We start from the raw sequence: 22,358 nt of genomic DNA, 5'->3' as shown, positions 1-22,358 counted from the left end.
CAGCCTCCCCCTGCTTCCCCTGCACCTCCCAGCCTCCTCCCCACTTCCCCCTGCCTCCCCCCACCCCGCCTCCCTGCCTCCCCCCTCCCTCTCTGAACCCTCCCCCCACCCCCACCCCCGGCCTCCTCCTGCCCGTCGCAGTCGGGACCCCCTCCTGGGTGCTTTGGGAGCACAAAGACGCGGATGCCTCGGCCCCTGCGCCGCCTCTGTGGGCTGCGGCCCCTGCACAGCCGGGCGCTCGGCCTCCCTGCCTCCCCCGCCTCCCTCCTGCCTAACCCCGGCCTCCCCCTACCTCCCCCAGGCCTCCCTGCCTCTCCCCGCCCTCCCCCTCACCCCCCGCCTCCCCCTAGCCTCCCTGCCTCCCCCTTGCCCCCCACTTGCCCCCTCGCCCCCGGCCTCCCCCTCCACCCCCCGCCTCCCCCGCCCTCCCCCCTGCGTGCCCCCGGCCCGGCGGGGAGGACGGCCCTCCCCTCGCAGCCGCCCCGCGGGCCCCGCCCTGCTGCGCCTTCTCCAGGGCTCCCGCCGGGGCCCGCGACGCCGAGGGCCGGTGGCTCCGACCGTGACGCCGCGACGCGAGCGAAACCGGAGGCGCCGGGAAGCCGCGGCGGGACGAGCGTTAGCGCGGGGGATGGCGCCCCCTGCTGGCCGCACGCGGGGACGCAGCCGGCGGCCGCCCTGCCCGGACCGCGACCTGGAGGGCAGGTGCGGGGAGGGGGGGGGCACCCGGGCACCCCTGGGCGTCACCAGCCCCGAGTTCTAATTCGTCCCGAGACCATCGGCTGCCTCAGCCCTTCCCGGCTCTAAAAACGCCGTCAACGCTTGCAAAGTTCCAGCAGGTGAGCAGGAGGAGGGAAGAGGGAGGAGGAAGGAGGGAGGAGGGGGAGGGGGGAGGAGGAGGCGGCGGCTGCCGGTACGCAGCGGCTCACCCCTCCCGGGCCTACCTGCGCTCCCAGGCGCCTGGGCAGGTCCTCTCCGAGCCGCCACCTCCAAGTCCTGCGCCCGGGAGGCGGCGGCCGCCACTCACTCCCCGCACGGCGGAGGCCTGGGCCCCGGCCAGCCCCTAATCCTTGGAACCTGTGAATGTTCCTTGAAATGGCAAAAGGGATTTTGCAAGTGTGATTAAATTAAGGGGCTTGAGATGGGGAGATAATCCTGGATTATTCAGGTGAGTCTTAAATGCAATCACAGGCATCCTTACAAGAGGGAGAGAGATTTTGCTGCAGAAGAGAAATAAAAGCGGAAAAAAAAGAAGAGAGAGAAAAACGTATTACAAAGGAACGGGGCGGGGAGGGATGTAAGAGGCTACTGCCTCCTTTAAGGATGGGTAAGGGGCCAGAGGCCAAAGAACACAGCTCTGAAAACTGGAAAGGCAAGGAAATGGATGCTTCCCTGGAGGCTCTGTTGATACCTTGATTTTGACCCAGTGAAATTGATTTCAGACTTCGGATTTCCAGAACTATGAGACAATAAACGTGTGTTGTTCTGAACCATCCGGTTTGTAATAAGCAGCCGTCAGAAACTGGTGCACGGCCTTCTACTCTCAACTCTTGTGCTGGGCAGTTGAGATTAGGCAGTTAAAAAAAACAGAGACCCCCCAGGGAGGTTTATAATCTCCTTCCCTTGGGAGTCTAAGAAGCAACAGCCAAAGAGATATTTCGCCACAGAAGATAAGTGAATGACTTATCCGCACATGAAAGATGTTCCATCAGTAGCATTAGGGAGGGCAGATCATGAAAACCACAATGAGATACCACACACCCAGGATGGCTATAATGGAAGTCACTAACAAGCTTCGGCAAGGATGGGGTGGGGGTCTGCGATCCTCAGACACCGCTGGTGGGTTGGTAAAATGGTGCGACCACTTTGGAAAATAATTTGGCAGTTTCTTTAAAAGTTAAGCAAAACTTACCATATGACCCAGCAATCTCACTCCCAGGAATCTATCCAAGACAAGTGAACATTTATGGGGTGCCTGGGTGGCTCAGTCTGTTCCACTCAGTGTCCAACTCTCGATTTCAGCTCAGGTCACATTCTCAGGGTTGTGAGATCGAGACCAGCATCAGGCTCTATTCTGGACACGGAGCCTGGCTAAGATTCTCTCTCTCCCACTCTCCCTCTGCACCCCCACCCTGCTCACACCCTGTGTGTGTCCTCCCTCTCTAACCAAAAACAAACAAAAAAGGTGAGTGAACATTTATGTCCAAAGACATGCATGCAAATGTTCACAGCTGCATTATTCATAATAGCCAAAACCTGGAAATAACACGCACGTTCATCAACAGTGAATGAAAATGTGATAAATACAATGAAATATTATTCGGCAATAAAAAGGCAGATTACAGACACGCTACAATAGAGATGAACCTCCAAAACATTATACTAAGTGAAAGCAGATCCAAAAGACCGCATATTCTGTGATTCCATTTATATGACATCTCAAGAGATAAACCCACAGAAATGGGAAGGTTAGTGGTTGCTGGGACTGAAGGTGGAAACAGAATGACTACAATATACGCAGAAGGGATCTTTTTGGGATGAGGACAGTGTTGTAAAACTGGATTGTGATGATGGTTGCACAGCTCACTTAAAATAGGTGAATTTTAGGGTATGTAAATTATACCTTAGTAAAATTTATTTAAAAAAGAAGGTGCAGCCCAAGTACATAGGTTGATGAAGCCTCAAATATCTTAGGAGTGTTTCCATTTTCTTTCTTTAAGAAAAACACAGAGAGACAGAGAGAGAGGCAGACACAGGCAGAGAGAGAAGTAGGCTCCCTGCAGGGAGCCTGATGTGGGACTGGATCCTGGGTCTCCAGGATCACACCCTGGGCCAAAGGTCGCGCTAAACCACTGAGCCACCCAGGCTTCCCAGGAGTGTTTCCATTTTAAAAGAGGCTCATAGGGCACCTGGGTGGCTCAGTGGTTGAGCGTCTGCCTTTGGCTCAGGTCATGATCCCAGGGTCCTGGGATCAAGTCCCTCATCGGACTCCCTGCAGGGAGCCTGCTTCTCCCTCTGCCTGTGTCTCTGCCTCTGTGTCTCTCTCAAGAATTAAAAAAAAAATAAAATAATAAATAAATAAATAAATAAATAAATAAATAAATAAATAAATAAATAAAGCAAGCAAGCTCATTAAAAGATTTCAAAACCTAGAGTATGGTGGCAGGCCAAGTGACAACTGGCCAGCACTTGTTCAGGTCATCCTGGTAGGCGGCATCCTGCCACACCAGCAGGTGATCCAGCACTACTGGTGGCCTCCTTTATATTCTGGGGCACAATGAGAACAAAGCTGCACACTTTCCTCTCCCCACCCCTTGGCTAGGGCCCCAGGCAGAAGCTGGTACCTGCCTTACGGAGCCACATTCATGCCACGGTACTCCAGCCCTCATGCCTCCACTTTCTAGAAGGCAGGCATAAAAGCTGCTCCATCCCACCCCCACAGCCAGTTAAGTCCAGCTGCAGCACTTAGAGCTTCCCACTCTGGGAAGGGCTCCGTACTTCATCCCACCCAGCACTTCTCATGCTCCATACAGCTGACAAGCAAAAGGGAGCATGGTGAGGGCAGGAACCATATTTAAGACTTCTGGCATCCTCTCCAGTGTCTCCTCCACAAAATGCCAAGTGTGGACAAAGAGCTGAGCAATATACAATACAATGACTTATAAGTAACATATATTTGGTCATTCAGATGACCAAAATACATCTCTCAGGTGTATTTGGTCTTCATCAGTAGTTCCTGAAAATGCTTCAGGAATGTGAAGGTAAAAGGGGTGTCTTGTTATTAATAAGGTAACTTTCAGACCCCACCCAAGGGCAGGGGTTGGTTATCAGGAGGACCAACCATGTGATTAGGGAGTTTGAATTATCCCACCTCCCAATGCCCCCCTGCCATCGCCCCCTTCTCGAGAGGGAAAAGGGGCTAGAGGTTGAATCAGCCAAATCCCAATGAGTTAGTCAATCATGACTGTGTAATGAAGCCTCTATAAAAACCCACGGGGACACCTTTCGGTCTTTCTTAGAGAGCTTCCACACTTGGGAAACTGGAATGCTCCCATGTGCCACCAAGCCAGGCCCCAAGCTCCATGAGGAGAAAAAGTCCTTTGTTCAAGGCCTGGCCCTATGTAACTCTTCATCTGGCTGTTGTTGATTTGTATTCATCACATGCTTTAATAAACTGCCAAATGTAAATAAGACATTTCCTGAGCTCTGTGAGCAGCTCTAGCAAACTAATCAAACCTAAGAAGGAGGTCACTGGAGCCTCCAATCTGTAGCCAGTTGGTCAGAAGCACAGGTCACAACCTGGGGCTTTCGACTCGTGTATGAAGTAGGGGGTGGGGGGCAGTCTGTAGGACTGAACCTTTAACCTGGGGAGTCAGATGGCATCTCCAGGTAGGTAGTATCAGAATTCACTGGATTCTCAGATACACTTGGGTGCCTGAGAATTGCTTCCTGTTGTGTATGGGGGAACTCCGGCTTTGGAATTAGGCCTGAGAACCTTTAAAACAAATGGTAACCACCTCGTTTTTGAAAGATAAAGAGCCAAACATTAGTGGTAGATTTAAAAAAGATGATCCAGAGAGCTGTATTTCTTTTAATATACAAAAGGGTTTCTTTTTTATTTAGGGTTAAGCTCTAAGGCTGTAGTAAAACCTGGCACATGTGGTGATGCAAACGGAATAAGAACAGAAGACTCTCTCCATAAAAAAAATTCATAATCGAATAAAAAAACAACCAAGTATGAAGGAAAAAGAATCAAGAGTTCTCACCCTCTTCTTTTAGGGGAGTTTAACAGTTCCCTAGCCTGTCCATTGATAAACTCATTCAACTTCGTAAGTTGGTACCATGTGCATGCTGCTCCTGTGGACACCTCCTGTGGACCACACTCATCACCTCAAGTGTCTGGGTCACCAGAAGTCTACCTTGGCCCTTTGCTGGGATTATAAACTGAGTCTTGATGCAAACCTCCTCTCCCCCCGCCCCCCAAAAGCACACAGACCTCCTCCCCAGGGAGAGTCGGGAACCACAACACAGTTGGAATCATAAAGAAGTGACAGGCAAGATCAGAATCAAGGTAGTTCTTCCTAAATTCATGAGTGTGTCACCTGACAGTGAGGTTTTTACCTCCAAAGGATAACTCCACTCCTGCCCTCCTTTCTAGAGGCAGTAGCTATGCCCAAAGCCTCTCTGATTGCTCTACCCACACCTGCAGTCCCCTGTTTTGAGAAACATTCTTGCCTTGAGCACCATCTGGAACCTTTGCATGGGGCTTAGGCTGGTAGAAGTTGAAGGGAAGGTGTCTGCAGAGGTCCATCAGGTCAAAAGCAGGTGCTATAGGCCGGCGCTCCTGCGGTGCCACATTCTGACCCACAGAATTTTCCTTCTTAATGTAGGTTCTAGTCAAGAGCCACATTGAGGTCAATAGCCAACATGAGCAAGGCTTCAGTGAACACAACAACTCCAACCAGCAAGTCCAGGTAATTAAAGGATAACTCAACTCCTGAAATACAAAGAAACATTAAAAAAAAAAAAAAAAAAAAAGATAACCAAATGACAGTCCATTATCTAACAGACTCTCAAAAGCACCTTCAGAGATTTATACTCTTATCCCCTGTCCCTAGCATATTGCCTGGCACGTTAGTAGGTACTTATTTTTTGAGAGAATAAACAAAGGAACTGACTGCTAATGTTTTAGCAAAGCCAAAGCCAGACTTGGAACAAAATGAATCTGGTAATGACTTGTCACCAACTTTTGCTATATACCTCCCTCAAGAATCCTACTCATGTACACAAAGTTAGCTTTGAAAAATGTCCCACATCCTTTTGCAATGTGGATTCTAAATTTCCTATGAGCTAATAACTAAAGGTCTTCCATCTTAGGCATATCAGAAATTAATTTTATCTATTTTTTAAAAGACAGAAACCGTTAAAGTTGAGACCGTTCACCAAGAGAAGCACAAGGGCCAGTTGTACTCCAAAATGTATCCCATCATCATGTAACTTACTATAGATCCAAAGAACTATAACTAGTTTGCATACCATCTAGAAACTATCTTTAGGGCAAAATCCACAGATGCCAGATTTCTGAAACTTCAAGGAGGCTGCCTCACAGAACTTATTTCACCTCGACTCTTGTCACTGCAGGCAATGGACTGAATGTTTATGTCCTCTCCAAATCTGTAGGTTGAAATCATACCCCCAAGGTGATGGAATTAGGAGGTGAAAACTTTGGGAGGAGGGGATTAGGTGAAGATGGTTGAGCCCTCAGTGGATGGGATTAGTATCCTTTTGAAAGAGGCCCAAGAGATAGCCTTGCCCCCTTCCACCAAGTGAAGACACAGCAAGAAGACGGCTGGCTAAGAATTAGGAAGCAGGTTCTCACCAGACACTGAAGGTGCTGGAGGCTTCATCTTGGACTTTCCAGCCTCCAGAACAATTTCTGTTGTTTATCAGCACCCAGTCTATGGTATTCTGTAACAGCGGACCAAATGGACTGAGACATTGCCTTATCTAGTCACTTGGAGGGCACAGGAAGAGAAAAAACATGGAAAAATTTCAAATTGTTGGTCACAAGTAGATTCCAAGTCATAAGATATTCAGTTAATACATACTAAGCCCGTATTTTGTGCCAAACTGAATCTCCCTTTGAGACAAAAACTAAGAAACACACACACACACACACACACACAAACCTAAAGAACTATGCAAACAGCATTGCAAGATCACCCACCTGCCCTTAGAGCCCAATAGCATCTTTGCTGGAGTTTCAACATCTAGCATGCAAAGAGCCAGACAAAACCTTTGATGTCTGGTTGAAGCTTTTGTTCAAGACCCGAGGACCAAGGTCACACAGCAAGTTGGCAAGAGGAGAAAGAGAAATCCTGTCCATTGATCTGCATGTGATGGCACCAGACAGTTTATATTATTTCAGAGGTGACTGTACCAAATGGATTACCATCACCAGCAATAGCTCCTTTAAAAAGCTAAGGGCATCAGCTAGTTCATTACCAACTGCTCTGCCAAACCAGCTCAGAAGAAGCTCACTTAATCCCGTGCAAGTCCCCGGCCAATTTTATCTTTGGTAAGAAAACGTCTAAAAGCAAGGGCATGACAGACAGAGCCTTGGGGGAGACAATGAGATGTTCAAGTTCAATGCTACATACACCCACTTCTGATCAGGGTCAGGAGTGGCATCCTTAGGGAAGTGCTTCAACACCAAAGTTTGCACAGGAGAAGTCAGCACAGCGAAGATTCTTATAGTAAATGGTTTTATGCCGTGTTCCAAGTTCTAGAACTGATTCTGTACTTTGTATCCTCCCGAGAATGTTTGCTTTTTGGTGTTTTGTGGCCAGAGGCATCAGAATGAGAGCTCAACCCTGATCTGAGGATGGTATAGATCTCACAGGAGATCCCAGCAGCTCGTAAGCGTACAAACGAGAGGGCATCTGGGCAACCAGTGCCTTTGTGAGGAGTGTGCACACGCAGCGTGCCAGGCTGCGTGGGGTATGGTCTTCATACTCCTTTTGGCAGCGACATTAGTAAGAGCCAAATCTGTTCACACATTCTGCTCCATTATCACAGAACTCCAGGCCAATTTCACACTCGTTCGCATCTAAAAATAGAAGAATAGACTACTCTGGTTAGTCTCACTCTCTGGTCCCTTCTGCTGTACTATCCTCCAGACTATTCCAAAGACTGATCATCTGCCTTTTCCTACTCTTGCTGGTCTCGTGCTGTTCCTTGAACACATCAGGCCCAACCCTGCCTCATGGCCTCAACACCATCTGGAGGCCGGCCTCCTCCCCCGGCTGGCTAGCTGCATGGCCCTCTCGCAGGGGTCTTCCCAACAAGCCTTTCCCTTCCAGCCTTTAAACTGCCACGATGACCACATTTCTCAGTAGAACCCATCAACTTATCAACTAATGTACTCTAGTCGTCTTGCTTGTCTCTTGGCTAGACCGTAAAGTCCATAGGGAAGGAATTAGTCTTTTAGGTCCACTATTGAACCGTGAGTACCCGGGACAATGCCGATGCATAGTGGGAGTGTAATAAAATATGACATAAATAGATGAACTACTAGCCAACCCTCCCGTGGACTGGGAGGCAAGCATAACTTTTCCATGATGAAGACTAAGAAGGGGCCTGCTCTCCACAGGAAAGGACATGGCCTAGCACCAGGGGACTTCTCCTATTGACTCAGCCCTGTCTGAATCATGCTGTAATCTTCCAAGCATAGTAAATACCGACTACCACCAGCTGCCAAGAAACCCCTCCATCCCCTCAAGAAAAAGGACCTCTTTTCTCCATCTCATGGGTTCCTAGAGCATCCTTGATGAGGGTCCTTAGCTGGTAAGATAGAGAAGCAGGCACACTCGTCGCTTGAGATCTTAAGTGTAACCAGAAAATGTGTGTGATGTCCACAGCATCTTTCCTGAGAATGTTTTGGGAGAGAAGAAAACACAATCCAGATACCCTTGGTAGAGGAATATTCCTTTCTGAAGAACGTTCAATTTAGACAATATAGTCATAAAACTGTATCGTAGATGGTCGAATTCATCAATTTAGTTCCTTATCCAAATTCTGGTCTTTTCCATGAAGTCACAAGCCTTAGTTCTTGTCTGTAGAAGAGTTTCTCTCTCTCAAGAAAATTTAGCCTGAGGAAGTGGTTTTTTAAATCACGCTCTCCCTAGGATGTTAGCTGCTCCAGTTTATTTTTTTTTTCATTTGTTTTTATTTAAGTTCGATTTCGCTCGTTGTATTTTACCAAATTGTTCTCCCATTTACAACAAGGCAAGGGAAAGTCGTGTCAAAATCTTGTCTAACGCTCTAGTTGTTTTGTTTTTTTTTAGAATTTTATTTTTAAGTAATCTCTACACCCAGCCAGGTGCCCCCTGACACTCTAGTTTTAACACTTGATAGGATTTCCCCTTTTTATTTCAGGTACTTGGACTATATATAAATGATTTAGGCTTTCCCCCGCCCCCTGAAATGGAATAACCGCATATTAACACATCTTGAATAAACAGCTAAACCTCTAGCACATGTGCTTTTCCATTCTAGAGCCAGCCTGCTCTCAGCATTTTGGGATGAACAGTAGTCCTTTTGTCCTAAGCTCGGTAAGCAAAAGCAGAGATCGTATGAGACCACCCTTGCTCTTTATGACAGCTGGTCAGCACTCAACACATCCCTACCAACTGATTATGGAGGCTGCCTTCAGCCCCCACACGCAAGGGAGTATTGCCCCCACCCCCACCCCCGCCACCAAAAAGGTCTGGTGCACCGCAGCCCTAGGTAGATAGCCGTTGCTTATCTCTAACAGAGTCTTTTTCTGAATACATTTTAAGAACAGAAGCTAAAGGCAACGTAATTCTAGAAAAGAACCGCTAAGTGACAATCCTCATTAAAGTCAAGTCTTCCTGAGAAAAGGAAAGAAACTTATTATGTTCTCATGAGTGGCACCTGCTACAGATCTCTTCCCTTTCGAAAGACAAACGAAAACCCACAATGCTACATGGCCCACACACATCAGTGTGTGCACTCCCATTCGTGCTGTAGGCACACAGGCTTGTGTATTTTCAGAAATTTGTATTGCTATAGTCTTTGAGTGGCTAGAAAGGAGCCAAGTGGAGGTTACTGGAATTTATTTGATCTTCTTCAACCCTCGTATTTCTGACTTTTATCATAATAATCCCGTGATAGACAGTGCTGTATGAGTTGTCCAAGTTCTATCTTTCCGGGATTTCTAGAAGGGGAATATGTGAGCCTGAGAACCATTTGTTTCAAGTTCTTGATATATGTGTTAACCTGTTTTCCAGAAGGTGCAAGATTATCTATAGCCCTGTAAGCAATGTCTCCTAACCACTCACACTTGCTAGACTATATTACATGCCATCCACTGTTCTAAGCTCTTTGCATGAACTCATTTAATCTTCAGAACAATCTTAGGAAGTAAGTACTATTATTCCCATTTTCTAGAAGAGGAAACTGAGGCACAGAAACTATCCCTGATCTTTTTTTACAGGAAGAAAGCTAGTTTGAGGAATAATCATATTGTCAACCTAGGGTGAACACTGAGGGGAAGCAGAGTTAGGACACTTAGCGATGCTTCCTAACAGCCTAAGATTGTATCCATCTGAACTCTGAGGACATAGGGGTGAGGGATGGGTGCTCCTCTGTACCATTTAAGTAGCTATGGTCCTTCCCCTGAACAGCTCAGCAGCCAATTCAGAGATCCAGCAATCATGCAACTGGTAGTAGTATCCCCACCAATTAGGTCTTAGTAAGTTAGAAACTTCTAGAACTAGAACCTTCATTAAACTCACGTGTGGACTTCATAAAGCTAAGATAAGAAAACAGATTTGGAATGGGGACTTTCCAAAACTCTATGAGGGACTCAGCAGGGACTAGAGCCTAACCACCTAAACCCCAGTCTGTCTGACATCCCTTGCTCATGCCCATTGCCCCTCACTTGTGTTCCCTGATTGCAGCCAGAAGGCAGACCAGCAAGTCCGGGAGAAGGAGGACAGTTTCCCACCTGGCTGAGGGCCAATAGCCAGAAGAGGGAGGAGAAGGAGAAGGGAGAGGGAGGGTGGTGGAGAGAAAGAGAAAATGTGGGTGTGCAGTGGTGGGGATCCCCAGCAAGGACTGCTGACCTCATCACTAGAACAGGAAGGGTCTGTGGGCACACGGGTACGTAGCCCAATCCTCAGCTTCCCACCTACTTAGCTTCTCTCACCACAGATGTGAACCCTGTGAGAGAGCCCCCCACTCAAAGACTCTTTGAGGTGGTCTGACTCAACCATCACTGAACTAAGACACCTGCCGGAGACGGGCGAGAAGAGACCCCTGTCAACGAAGCACACCAACAAGGCTTTCGTCTCACATGCCTCTTTGGGCTTTTACCCCACCCCTACCCCACCCCTGCCACCAACCCCCTCCGACCTGAAGCATGCTCTTGTGGCTTGCACGTACGTCTGTGTTTACATCAGACTTGGGAATAGTTTCTCGGACAAGGGCCCCAGGGCCATACTGCTCTTCAGGTCAGGCCTAGGAAATATAAAACCATAGACACCATACTCTAAAAAGGTACTGAGTTTGAGTACTTGTAAGGTTGGGGAGGCACATAGCTTGAAATTCTGGATCAGAAAGGCTAATTTATGGTCCGTTTCCTGACGTGCCCGGTGCAAACCATACATTGTGAATATGCCCAACTACACAGCCCCCCTTCTGCTATTGGCTTATACGACGGCTGTAGAGGATTCGGGTCTGTAACCGTGATTAGTGGGTTTAGAATACATCTAGCACTCTTCAATTATGAAATCTCACCTCTCGGGTTATGCTGAAATGCTAAAAAAGAGCCATTTCCAGAGAGTAAGTAAGGTATTATTATATCTTCACGAGTCACAGGAGAAAGTGAAAGAGAAATTCAGTTTTGCTCTCCTGTTTATAGGAGTCAAATTCCTATAGTGTTTCGCACTTAATGCAGACCTTGATAGTGGTTTAAGTAGTAGATGAAACCTATTCAGCTCACATTCGGTGCCAGGGTGCTGATGTTCAATACGTTCTGTATAATTCAACCACTTGATCCTCAGGATCCCTGGGCGGCTCAGTTGGTTGAGCGTCGAACTCTTGGTTTCAACTCAGGTCGTGATCTCAGGGTCATGAGATCAGCAGCACGTCGGGCTCCGTGCCCAGTGGGGAAACTGCTTCCTCCTTCTCCCTTTCCCTCTGCCCTTCTCCTCTGCTTGTGCACATATATTCTCTCTCTCTCAAATAAATAAGCAAAATCTTTTTTAAAATGTCAGTTAATCCTCACAACCCTGAGGTACTATCATTTCCATTTTACAGAGTATGAAACAGAGGTTGAGTGACTTACCCCAGGTCACATGGCTAGAAGGCCACAGAGTCAGAATTTAGAACTAAGCTCTCTGGCTCCAGACTCTGCACGTAGAGCAAAACCCCTTGTGAGACTGTATGTGGGTTTGACTTCCTTCTCCTATCACCGGTGTCGAGGTGCTTGGGGTACCAGCCGCAGAGGATTAGGGACAGCAGCATTTTATGTAGTGGAGTCTCAACCGGCCTTCACTCTTCCATGACCAAAGACTTATTTTTTATTTCTGAGAAAAAAAAAAAAAAAAACGGAGTCAGAAATAATCATGACAGAGTTGGAAGGGACCCGAGAACCTGCCTACTTCCATGACCCTTCCTCCCTCGTTTGGAGAGTCAAACTCCGTTCTCTGTGTCTTTGGGCGCTTAGAGCAGTGAGCATCTGCTCACGATGCAGTCTAATCCATCTCAGAATAAGGAGGTAGCTTTCTCAATAGTAAAAAGGAAAACTTCTGACAGCATTTCAAATCCAGCAGCTGCCAAGTTATCCTTTTCAATAATCTTCAAGACTCCCCTCTCTCCTGATAACTCTGCCTGGGTTCCAGCTTGACAAAGCTTGTCAAAGTCGCCTTCAAAGTATGTTTTTCAGAACACAGCTGTTAAAAAAAAAAAAAAAAAGAATAGAGCTGTGTCAGCCAGGGTAGAAGTACAGCAAATAAAGGAGGATTATCACCTCCCTTGATCTACATCATCTACTTCTATTAATATGGCCCAAGTGTCTGTTCTCCAAACAGTTCTGAAATAGCCCTGCCTGTGATACCCCATCTCAACTCCTAATCCCAATTACCCTCCAACTTCTAAAGTTGCCTCTTGATGCTAACTGACCAAAAAGAGGCTTTTGAGGAAGGAAACACAGTGATAACCCTCTAGGCCAGAGCAGAACATGATCTTGAAACCACGGTTTTGTGGCCTTCAAACCCAATAAGTGATTAAAATAATCACAAGTCAAAGTCTCAAAGCTTCAAGGTTTGAACTGTTTTCAGTTCAAACTAAAGGTCTAACTCCAGCAACTCCTGTTGCCAACCCCGAGGCTGCTCTGTGTTTCCGGCTCTTCCCACCTTCAGACTCTACAGGATCCTTCTTCCCAACCCTCCTGCGTTTGGGCATGCTTGAGCGTCACTCCTGGACCACAGCATTTAACTGCTATGCAAACACAGACCCTCCAGAACTCTTCCTCTCTGGAGGCACACAGGAGCTTTGGGCTGGCTCCCTGGGGCCTGTGGCGAGCAGAGCCCGCCTGCTCCATGTGACGCCCGATAGCCTGAGTGAGAAAAACATCTTCCTTTACTTCCAAGCCACTGAGATGAGATGTTGGGGGTATTTGTTACCACGGTATACCTAATGTGTTCCGACTCCATTATTAAATTCCTGAAAGGAAAACAAAAAAACAAACAAAAAAAGAAAAAAGAAATTCCTGAAAGGAACGGAGTTTCCCCCCAACATTTCCTAGATCCTTCTTTTTTCTTTTTTAATTTTATTTATTTATTCATGAGGGACACAGAGAGGCAGAGACACAGGCAGAAGGAGAAGCAGGCTCCCTGCGGGGAAGCAGGACTCGATCCCAGGACCCCGGGATCACGCCCTGAGCTGAAGGTGCCCCCGCCAGGTGCCCTCCCCAGATCCTTCTTACACCACCTAGTATCTCCTGAGAGCTGACCCTCCCCCGATACTTTTCCTTCTTTTTCCCAATTGGGCTTAAAAACTCTCTTTGCAGTGAAAATGCTTAGGATCATAGAAGCCCACCTGCTACTGACAAACCAGAAAGACCATCTCATCCTAAAGTCTGACACAACAGCTCCTTCTAGAATCTGTAGCATCAACAGAGGCCCTTACCACCCTCAGGGCGGCCCTGCCCTCCAGCTGCTGATGATGAAGAAAGGGAGGGCGAGGCCGTCAGGACAGACTGAGGTTCTGTGCCGCCTGACCTTGGAGTCAAGCTCCCCCTAGGAACAGCTCTCTGCGGGGGGCAGCGGCTTCACTGCAGGGGGAGTCAACCCAGAAAATGAGAAATTTTGTAAACGGCCTCCGGGCAGAAGCCCTTCCAGCCACGGATGTGACGTGGGCCGTGACGGAAACGAGGAGGGCCTACTCCCCTAAAGAGGTACCAAGTTGCTGCAATTTTGTTTTCTGCTCGGCAGGGTCCCCAGATACCCAAGTGCCAGGCCTTGGAGGGGGGCTTGCCTGCCTTCTGGTCCATTAGGTACCTCATGGCACTTAGGGGGCGCCCAGGGTATGCAGCGCCTACTCACCTAGAGTAGGATCAGCTTCCTGGGCTCCCCCTCACCCCCCAACTCCCCAACTCCAAACCATGGGATCTGAGGAAGACAAGTCTAAGTTCAGCCTGATAGGATTCTAAAACCTAATATTTTGTTGGCAGAGTAGGGTGGGGGGTAGTGGAAAGATATGGGGGGCGGTGGAGAGAAGTACATATTTTCCTGTGAGGACTTGGGAGGGAATACCTGGCACTCATGAACTCGCTGGATCTCCCTTGATGGAAATAAGGAAAGCATCCAGAACGGAGAACATGACTTCAGAGCATTTTTTAAAGCCACTTCCCCTCACTCTAAGCCCTTCCTCACCAGGATTCCATAAAGCCTCGTCATAAGCTCTTCTTCTGTTGGATTTATCATTGGATTTCCTGAAGTCCCTAAAAAGATACTCCGAGGAGAGGTGACATTCATCTGACATTCATCAGCTGTGTGCCAAGAACTTTCTGGGCCCCACAGTAGATACCAGCGAACACATCAGGTGACCTGTCCTCGCGCCACTCACATTCCAGTGAGACGTGCCGTAAACAAGAAAACTGCTGATGGCGATGAGTGCCCTGTAAACTAAACAGGGTGATGTGACATCGACTGCTGGTGGCATCGGAGCTGAGACCTAGAGGGACGAAAAGGAGTCGGGCAGGTCAAGGGCTACCGCTGCTCTGGAAGTCAGGAAGTCAGGCTCAGTGAGGGACACAGCCCAGGTGAGTTTCCAGGAAGGGAAGGGAAGGGGGGGAGAGGGAGAGGGAGGGGGGAGGGAGGGGTGGGGAAGGCAAACCTCAGACCTAGTCCTCTTAGGCCTGCCCCACTGCAAAGCAGCACTTAAAACAACCCAACTTGAGGTTTCAACGCTTGAGGAGCCCCTCCACCATCCACCACAACAAGATGGCAGCCCCTCGTTGCCTGTCCTTCCCACTTGCTGCTGTCCGTAACCAAGGTTGCGATGGCCAGGCCATCAGTGGTAGAAGTCTTCACCACTCAGCAGGGGAAGGAAGCACTGGGGGCTTGGGGCCTTGTGTCCTGGCCTCGTTGGGGACGAGGGTGCAGTCCCCCACAGGACGGCTGAGGGGTCACCTGTGGCCCCACAGAGCAGGCCATGGGGCTGGGTGACAACCTGGTATTTCTCACCCCTCCACCCTGAAGGTGCAGCCTGGCTGTGGCCAGTGGGTGGAAGGTCCTGGACCGTCTGGTGCTCAATCCTGGCTTCCGCAGCACTTCCCCAAACCGGGGGCCCCTCTGGGAGGGATCTGCTCTGCCAGTGGTCAGGCGAGGAGTCTAGGCTCTCTGCCCTGGTCACCCTGTACAACATCTGAGCCATTTCTCTAGATTTCTCTTTTCAGGGGCAGTTGCAGACCCCGACGCTGTCTTCTCCTTGCCTGGAAAGAACCATGAGGACTTGGAGGGCCATTCTGAGGGGGCTGGCAGTGGACAGTCCACCAAACCATCCAATACAGGTTTACCCTGCAACTTGGGCTTTCAGAAACCAGTAGTGAGTGAGTAGGGCTTTTGTTAGACCCCTTCCTCCATGCCATGCCTCGCTTAGCTGTAGCCCTTGGGCTATGAAGATTTCACCTCTGAAGAAAGGATCTTCTTCCCACCAGGTATAAGGGTAAGGGAGTACAGATGCCCTCTAGCCCCTGTGGCTTCCTCAACCTCTGCCCTTCTGCATCCCAGACCCACGTGGGTGACACTCAGGTCTGAGATGGTTTCTAGCTGCCACTTTGGGGCCAGGCCAATGAGGCTGCTCACTACCAGGGGATTCTCTGCTCACAGGGGACTCTCTCTGGGGCTTGGCAAAGACATAGTACTGGCCTCGGAATACACTTCTGGGGGGTCGGGAGGTCAGTCTCACGGAAAGTAGCATCACGTGGGCAGCCAGTGCCCGTGTGCCAAACATCAGACTCCCAAAGTGTCTGCACACACGACAGGCCTTCATTTCCACCGTGGAGGAGGCTCCCCAGACGGTGACCTCATCCTGGCTCTCGGGAGTCCTTATGGCCACAACCCATGGATACAAATGACAACATACCTGTCAGGCTTGGGCCAGATGGTCCAGCTGCACCAGATGTTTAGTGGCTGGCTGGACAGATTCTGTGACAATGAAAACCCCCCAAATGGGTCCCTCAAAACCACATGGCACCTTTGGATTGAAACATATACTACCCTGATGCTTTGCCTTACCTCTGTGGAAAAAGGAATGAGGGGATAGGGAGTAGGAAGGATGAAGAAGGAAACAGGTTGTGGAAGACCCAGCTAATAAATCAGAAGAACACTATAGATACAACCCTACTCCTCCCCAACTAAGACAGAAGGCTCACCTTGGGCTGTGCTTAAGGGACAAAGCTACTGACTTCTCAGAAAGCACTCAGCTCATGGGTCACCACCTCCAGAAACTTCCCGCCTACTTCCCCAGAACTCCTCCTTGGGAGGAGTTGGCCACAGTGCCCTGAGAGTCCTTGCACCCTGACAGTAGTCACACAGAGCATTTGTCACGGGGCATCTGGCCAGCAGCAGTTTGTCCCTAACCACTGTGAGCCACCAATCCTAGAAGCTGGCCGCCTCCCAGTGGCTACTGCCCAACAGCACACTCAAGTGCCTGCTGGATGCAGTGTGGCGTTGCCGTGTCCACAGCCTCGGCTCCTGAACAGAGAGACAGACATCACAGGGGCTGAGGGTACACTTGTTTCCCACCCTGACCCAGACCTGGGAAAGCGATGAGGGAAGCAAACTGTCCAATCCGCAGTTTATCAGCAAGTAAGGCAATGGTGACACTTGGAATATCCCCCTGCGAGGTCTCTTAAGAGGGCCTTCGTGGGCCTTCTACCACCCGCGGCAGGTGCTCACAGCTGGGTTGCATGTGAGTCACCTACCATTTGCCTCTTCCTTCCGGCTGCCCTGAAGTCTCTCGCCATGGCCTCGGTTCTCAGAAGCCATGGCTACTAACTTGGGCAGCGAGCAGCTTTGAGAGAATAGGCAAAGCCCAACATCTAGGCCCTGTGAGAGCCCCTCTCTGCCCTGCAGTGAACCAGGTCTAAGTGCTCCAGGAAGGGATTCCCAGGCAGCCAGGTAGCACTGATGTGGAACACCCTGAAGAAAGCTGCCTACAGCCTTAGCTCCCTAAAGAGACTGGGAGTTTTATCCAATTCTGCAAAGTTAGAACTGCCACGTTTAAGCAGACATGGCAAGAAAATACCATGACAAAATACCTGCGTCTGGCACTCCAGGTGACCGGGAGCTCTCCAGGACGCTCCCCTTACACAATCATATCATGAATTTCGTGCATACACACAATTTTTCATTTGCAAGGAGGAGGGCTCTATGTACTCCTTCCCTGCCTTACTCTCCAGAGAAAACCAGGAGGGAGTTAGAACAGCGAGAACTTGCTAGAGACATGTTGACCTGAGGGTGGTTAGGGACACTAAGGCCCAGGGCTGGCAGCATGATGAGGTCAGGAGTCTGGGACTGGTGCCCTGAGGAGAGTCCTGGAGGAGCTGGTATGCTTCCAGATTGCTGCATGTCAGCCTACAAACAAAAGCGCATCCTCTTTGAAAGTAAGCATTCCAGTTTAGGCCTCGAGCAGGGGTCCATAAACTATAGCCCACAGGACAAGTCCGGCAGCTGCCTGCTTTTGTAAATAAAGTTCTACTTGACAACAGCCAGGTCCATTCATTTATATGAATGTTGGAAGTATTCTATAACCTGTCCCGCCCTGGGAATAACTCAGAAGCAAAAGCAGTAGCTACTCGATACATGTGGCCACTGTGAACATGAAATGTGGCTTATGTGACCAAAGAACTGAACTTTCAACTTTAAGTTTAATTAATTTTAATATAAATAGCCACATGTGGCTATTAGCTATCATTAGTGCAGCATAGATTAAGATCAAGCCCTTTTAGCAAGATGACAAGAACCAATTCACACTCGAAGATTTCTTGGAATTATCAGATAAAGATAATTATATGAAACAATGTTTAAAGAAATAAAGGACATAATCATGGGGCGCCTGAGTGGCTCAGTAGGTTAAGCATCTGACTCTTGATTACACTTGGGTCATGATCTCAGGGTTGTGAGGTCAAGCTCTGCTTCGGGCTCTGTGCTGGGCATGGAGCCTGCTCAAGATTCTCTCTCTCCCTCTTCCTCTGCCCCTCACTCTGCCAAAAAAAGAAAGAGAAAGAAGGAGAGAATCAAAGCAAAACGATATGTTGGGAGGGGCCCCTGGGTGGCTCAGTTGGTTAAGCGGCCGACTCTTGATTTGGGCTCAGGTCATGATCTCGGGATCATGAGATGGAGCCCCGAGTCAGGCTCTGTATTCGGCGGGGAGTCTGCTTGAGGTTCTCTTCCTCTGCCCCTCCCCCTACTCTCTCTCTTTATCTCTTTAAAGTAAAAAACTAAGTCTTAAAAAAAAAGACATATTGGGAATAAATGGACAGATTGAAAAATAAGTGAGTTTATAGAAATGAATAACTGAACTAAAATTTCATGACTACCGATGTCTACAATATACTTGAAATTCATCCAAACAATAAGATGAATAGATGGGTGGATTGACAGTTGAATGGATAGACAGATATGATAAAGTATGATAAAATGTAAATAGCAGAAGGCAGGTAGTGGGTATATGGCTATTTGTTGCAAAGGTCTTTTAATTTGGTCATGTTTAAAAAATAATAAAATGTCAGAAAAAAAAATAGTCATGAATCAAATAAAGCACCCAAATGCAGCACAGAGAGATATGTATATGAAAATATGAGAGAAGTTAAGAGAGTCTTAGATATTTAGGGGTACCTGGCTGGCTCAGAAGAGCATGCAACTCTTGCTCTTGGGGTCATAAGTTCAAGCCTACGTAGGGTATAGAGATTAGTTTTTAAAAGGAAGAGAGAGACTTAGATATCTAATTGGAGCTCCAGAAGAAACAGAGAATAGAGGAAAAAAATATCTGAGGAAATGGTTGCAAGTTTCTTTGAGCAGATGAAAAACATGCACCCACAAATCCAGGATGCATAGTGTAGCAACTCAAGATGGCAGTAAAAATCTTGCCTCTCCACTCATTGAAAGGTGGAGTCTAACCCTTCTCCCCCTTGAACCTGGGTTGGCTGGGGTGACTTGCTTACGTAATAGGCCACAAAGTCAAGCTGTATGATCCCCAGGCTAGTCAGAAGCAGCTTTTCAGCTCCCACCTTGGTCTCTTGGAAACCTCAGGAAAGCCAGCTACCTTACAAAAAAAATCTGACTAGAGAGGTCTCAAAACTACATGGAGAAAGCGGGACATATCTGCACCCAGCCTCCCAGATATCCCCACCAACATTCATGTTATAAATGCACATGGAAGTCATTCTGGACCCCGCAGACCAGTGCAGTTATCAGCTACATATCACTAAGGGACTTCAGTCCATCCCATGTGGAGTGGGAGGACGGCTCTGCTGCGATCTGCCTAAATTTCTGACCCACAAAAGTAAGAGATTGAAAAAACATTGCTTCTTTAAGCGATTAAGTTTTGGGGCAGTCTGTTACACAACTAGCTAGAAGACAGCATTCCCAAGCAAAATTTAAGATAACAAAGGAATACAGACAGACATAATAAAATAGGAAAGCATTAAAGACAAAGAGAAGATCTTAAAATAAGTCAGAAAAACAGGATTGATCACCTTCAAGAAATGTCACTGAGCAGGCTTTTCTGTGGAAGCAATGGAAACCAGGAGACCCGGGAGTCATTTCTTAAAGATTCTCTTGAAAAAAGTAACTGTCAACTTAGAGTCATGTACCCAGCACAACTATGATGAAAGAACTTGGAAGACGTTAGATAAATAAGAATTTATCTCCAATGCCTCGCAAGAAACTTCTTAAGTTCATCTAGAGAAAGATGGTTTGAAATACTGAGAAGGATGTGAATAAAATGCTAAGTACTTACTAAAGTTGTTCTGGAGTAGCTCAGGCTCCAGAGAGAGTACACCCTCTTCCTTGGGAGACAGAGGGGACATAACAGTAGGTGTCCTTACTGCTTAGGCTCATTTCCCAGAAGGGGAGCCTGGAAAGCTAGGGACAGACACTGGCATGTCCCAGGCGAAGTCTCTCCACACCTGCCCCGGGAGATGGGTAGACTGCCAGGGCTTAGCTTCCTATAAAGTGAGCCCCTTGGAGGGCTGGGAGGCCATTTCAGCATGTTCCTCAAGGGTCTCCCCAGAGGAGGCCACTGCCCAGCTGGTTTGCTGCTCTGAGGCTAACTAAGCAATTATAGAAGGCTTTGGCCCTGAGGGAGCTTCATTTCCAGGGGAAGGACCAGAGAATGTGAAAGCCAGAACCTGGGAATAACTCAGAAGCAAAAGGATACCGGTCTTCTTCCGTCCAGTCTTCTTCCCTCAAGCAGGTTTGTTATTCTGTGCTCTCTCTGCCACAGGAGAAGATGGGAAATAAGTTCCCACTTCACCTTACGTAGTGAAGACCAGGCACTGAAACACTGGAAACTCTGTCCTCGGGCTCAGGTCAGGAAGTACTCACTAAACTTTTAGAAGCTAGCTCTGCTCCAGTCAGATTTGGAAAGAGAGGGCAGCCCGGGTGGCTCAGTGGTTTAGCGCTGCCTTCAGCTCAGGGTGTGATCCTGGAGACCTGGGATGGAGTCCCGCGTCGGGCTCCCTGCATGGAGCCTGCTTCTCCCTCTGCGCCTCTCTCTCTCTCTCTCTCTCTCTCTCTCTGTGTGTCATGAATAAATAAAATTGTTAAAAAAAAGAAAAAGATTTGGAAAGAGAGCCAGACCAGCCAGCAAGCTCTGCAGAAAGTTTGGATTGCAGGTCTGAGGAGTTCAGCAGAGAGGCCAGCACCCACTCTGCTCTTTCCATGACTGGATAAACCCTGGGAAACGGCTGGACTTGGGGGGCCAGGGGAAGGGCCCACCTCCTAACTCATCTCCCTGCTTCTACTCTATGGAATGGTCCATTCTGCAGAGCAATTTCTGTTCAGACATACCACACCATTTATATCTCAAAACTCCAGAAGCCTGCCCTCATTCAGGCTTCAGTCCCCAGGGGACGCAGCAATGAACAAAATCAGAGTCTGTTCTTCTATGCAGCTTATGTCCTAGTGGGTGTGATGATCCCTTCATTAAGATCTAAGTTCTAGGAAGAAAAACCTAAGAAAGTGGTGGGAGGGGACTATTTTTGACTGTGATTAGAGATGATTTTGCTGCATCCCTGGAGCTTAGAATAAAGCAGTGCCCAGCAAATGGTAGCTGGTCACTGAATGCAGGCTGACGATGTGACTAAGGGTCTGTCAATGATCTGATGCTGTGTCACTTGGCCGGGACATAAAGACAGTAATCATAAGACCAGCGGAGGGGGATCCCTGGGTGGCGCAGCGATTTGGCACCTGCCTTTGGCCCAGGGCGCGATCCTGGAGACCCGGGATCGAATCCCACGTCGGGCTCCCAGTGCATGGAGCCTGCTTCTCCCTCTGCCTGTGTCTCTGCCTCATTCTCTCTCTCTCTCTCTCTCTGTGTGACTATCATAAAGAAAAAAAAAAAAAAAAAAGACCAGCGGAGAGACCTACAGGGAGAGGTTACAACGTAGGTTACACAAACCTCAGACCACACAGCTCCTCTGTCTCTGTGGGTAATAACCAGAGTCCACTGCGCAGACACGGATGCGGAGTAGGACAGTGGCCTTCAAACTCAAGTGAGCATCAGAACCACCACGTGGCGGGCTTGTCAGAGATTCCTGGGCCGTGTCTCCAAGCTTTGATTTAGTAGGTCTGGGCTGGGGCCTGAGTGTTAGCACGTCTGATAAGTTTCCAGGTGATCATGATTCTGGTCTGGGTACCTCACTTTGAGAACCATCAATGTAGGTCAAACTACATAATCCCCTTGGTTCATCTCTGCCCCGGAGGAGAAGAAAGCCAGCATGCCGGCAGTTCCTTACACCACATGGGTGGTGATAGCTGGTCTTTGCTCATCATGTGCCATCCCTCCTCTCCATGTCTTTGCTACCCTTCATGGAAGGGCCCCCTTCACCTCCTAGCTAAACGCTGCCAAACTCAAGTCTCACCTCTGTGGAGCTCCCCGTGGCTACACTGACTCATAATACCCTCCCCTCTCCTCCCACCTGTGCAACTGCTCTTGGGGTTTAGCCACTAGATCATCTTTCTAATCACTAACTTTCCTAAGTACTACGCGCTTGCCTCCCGTCATCTCAGACCAGGAGCAGAAGGGCAAGCCCAGGCTGCAAA

At 48.5% G+C, this 22,358-nt stretch overlaps 2 long non-coding RNA genes across 6 annotated transcripts in view; one reads left to right on the top strand and one right to left on the bottom strand.

The window, feature by feature from the left end:
- The first annotated feature begins 648 nt into the window (after positions 1–648).
- LOC140600339 (uncharacterized) lies at positions 649–21,388 on the top strand. 2 transcript variants are annotated; one of them, XR_012003608.1, is made up of 4 exons: positions 649–836; positions 13,595–13,981; positions 14,463–14,848; positions 15,471–21,388. It is a non-coding gene; the product is annotated as an uncharacterized lncRNA (long non-coding RNA). The 2 variants fall into 2 exon arrangements; XR_012003607.1 differs by lacking the exon at positions 13,595–13,981 and having other exon boundaries at positions 15,471–18,162.
- LOC140600337 (uncharacterized) overlaps positions 4,583–22,358 on the bottom strand; it is a 28,862-nt gene continuing 11,086 nt past the window's right edge. Inside the window, exons 3-7 of one of the 4 annotated variants that reach the window (XR_012003603.1) lie at positions 14,460–14,760; positions 11,870–12,110; positions 10,936–11,040; positions 6,377–6,511; positions 4,583–5,494 (exon numbers count right to left, since the gene is read on the bottom strand). This is a non-coding gene — a long non-coding RNA (uncharacterized lncRNA). Of the gene's footprint in view, positions 5,495–6,376; positions 6,512–10,935; positions 11,041–11,869; positions 12,111–14,339; positions 14,438–14,459; positions 14,761–22,358 lie in introns of those variants that run through there. The other 3 variants (XR_012003605.1, XR_012003606.1, XR_012003604.1) reach the window with 3 other exon arrangements.

Source organism: Canis lupus, chromosome 11, assembly GCF_048164855.1.
Source record: "Canis lupus baileyi chromosome 11, mCanLup2.hap1, whole genome shotgun sequence".
NCBI classification, from domain to species: Eukaryota; Metazoa; Chordata; class Mammalia; order Carnivora; family Canidae; genus Canis; species Canis lupus.
This window is presented reverse-complemented; position numbering and strand designations above follow the sequence as displayed.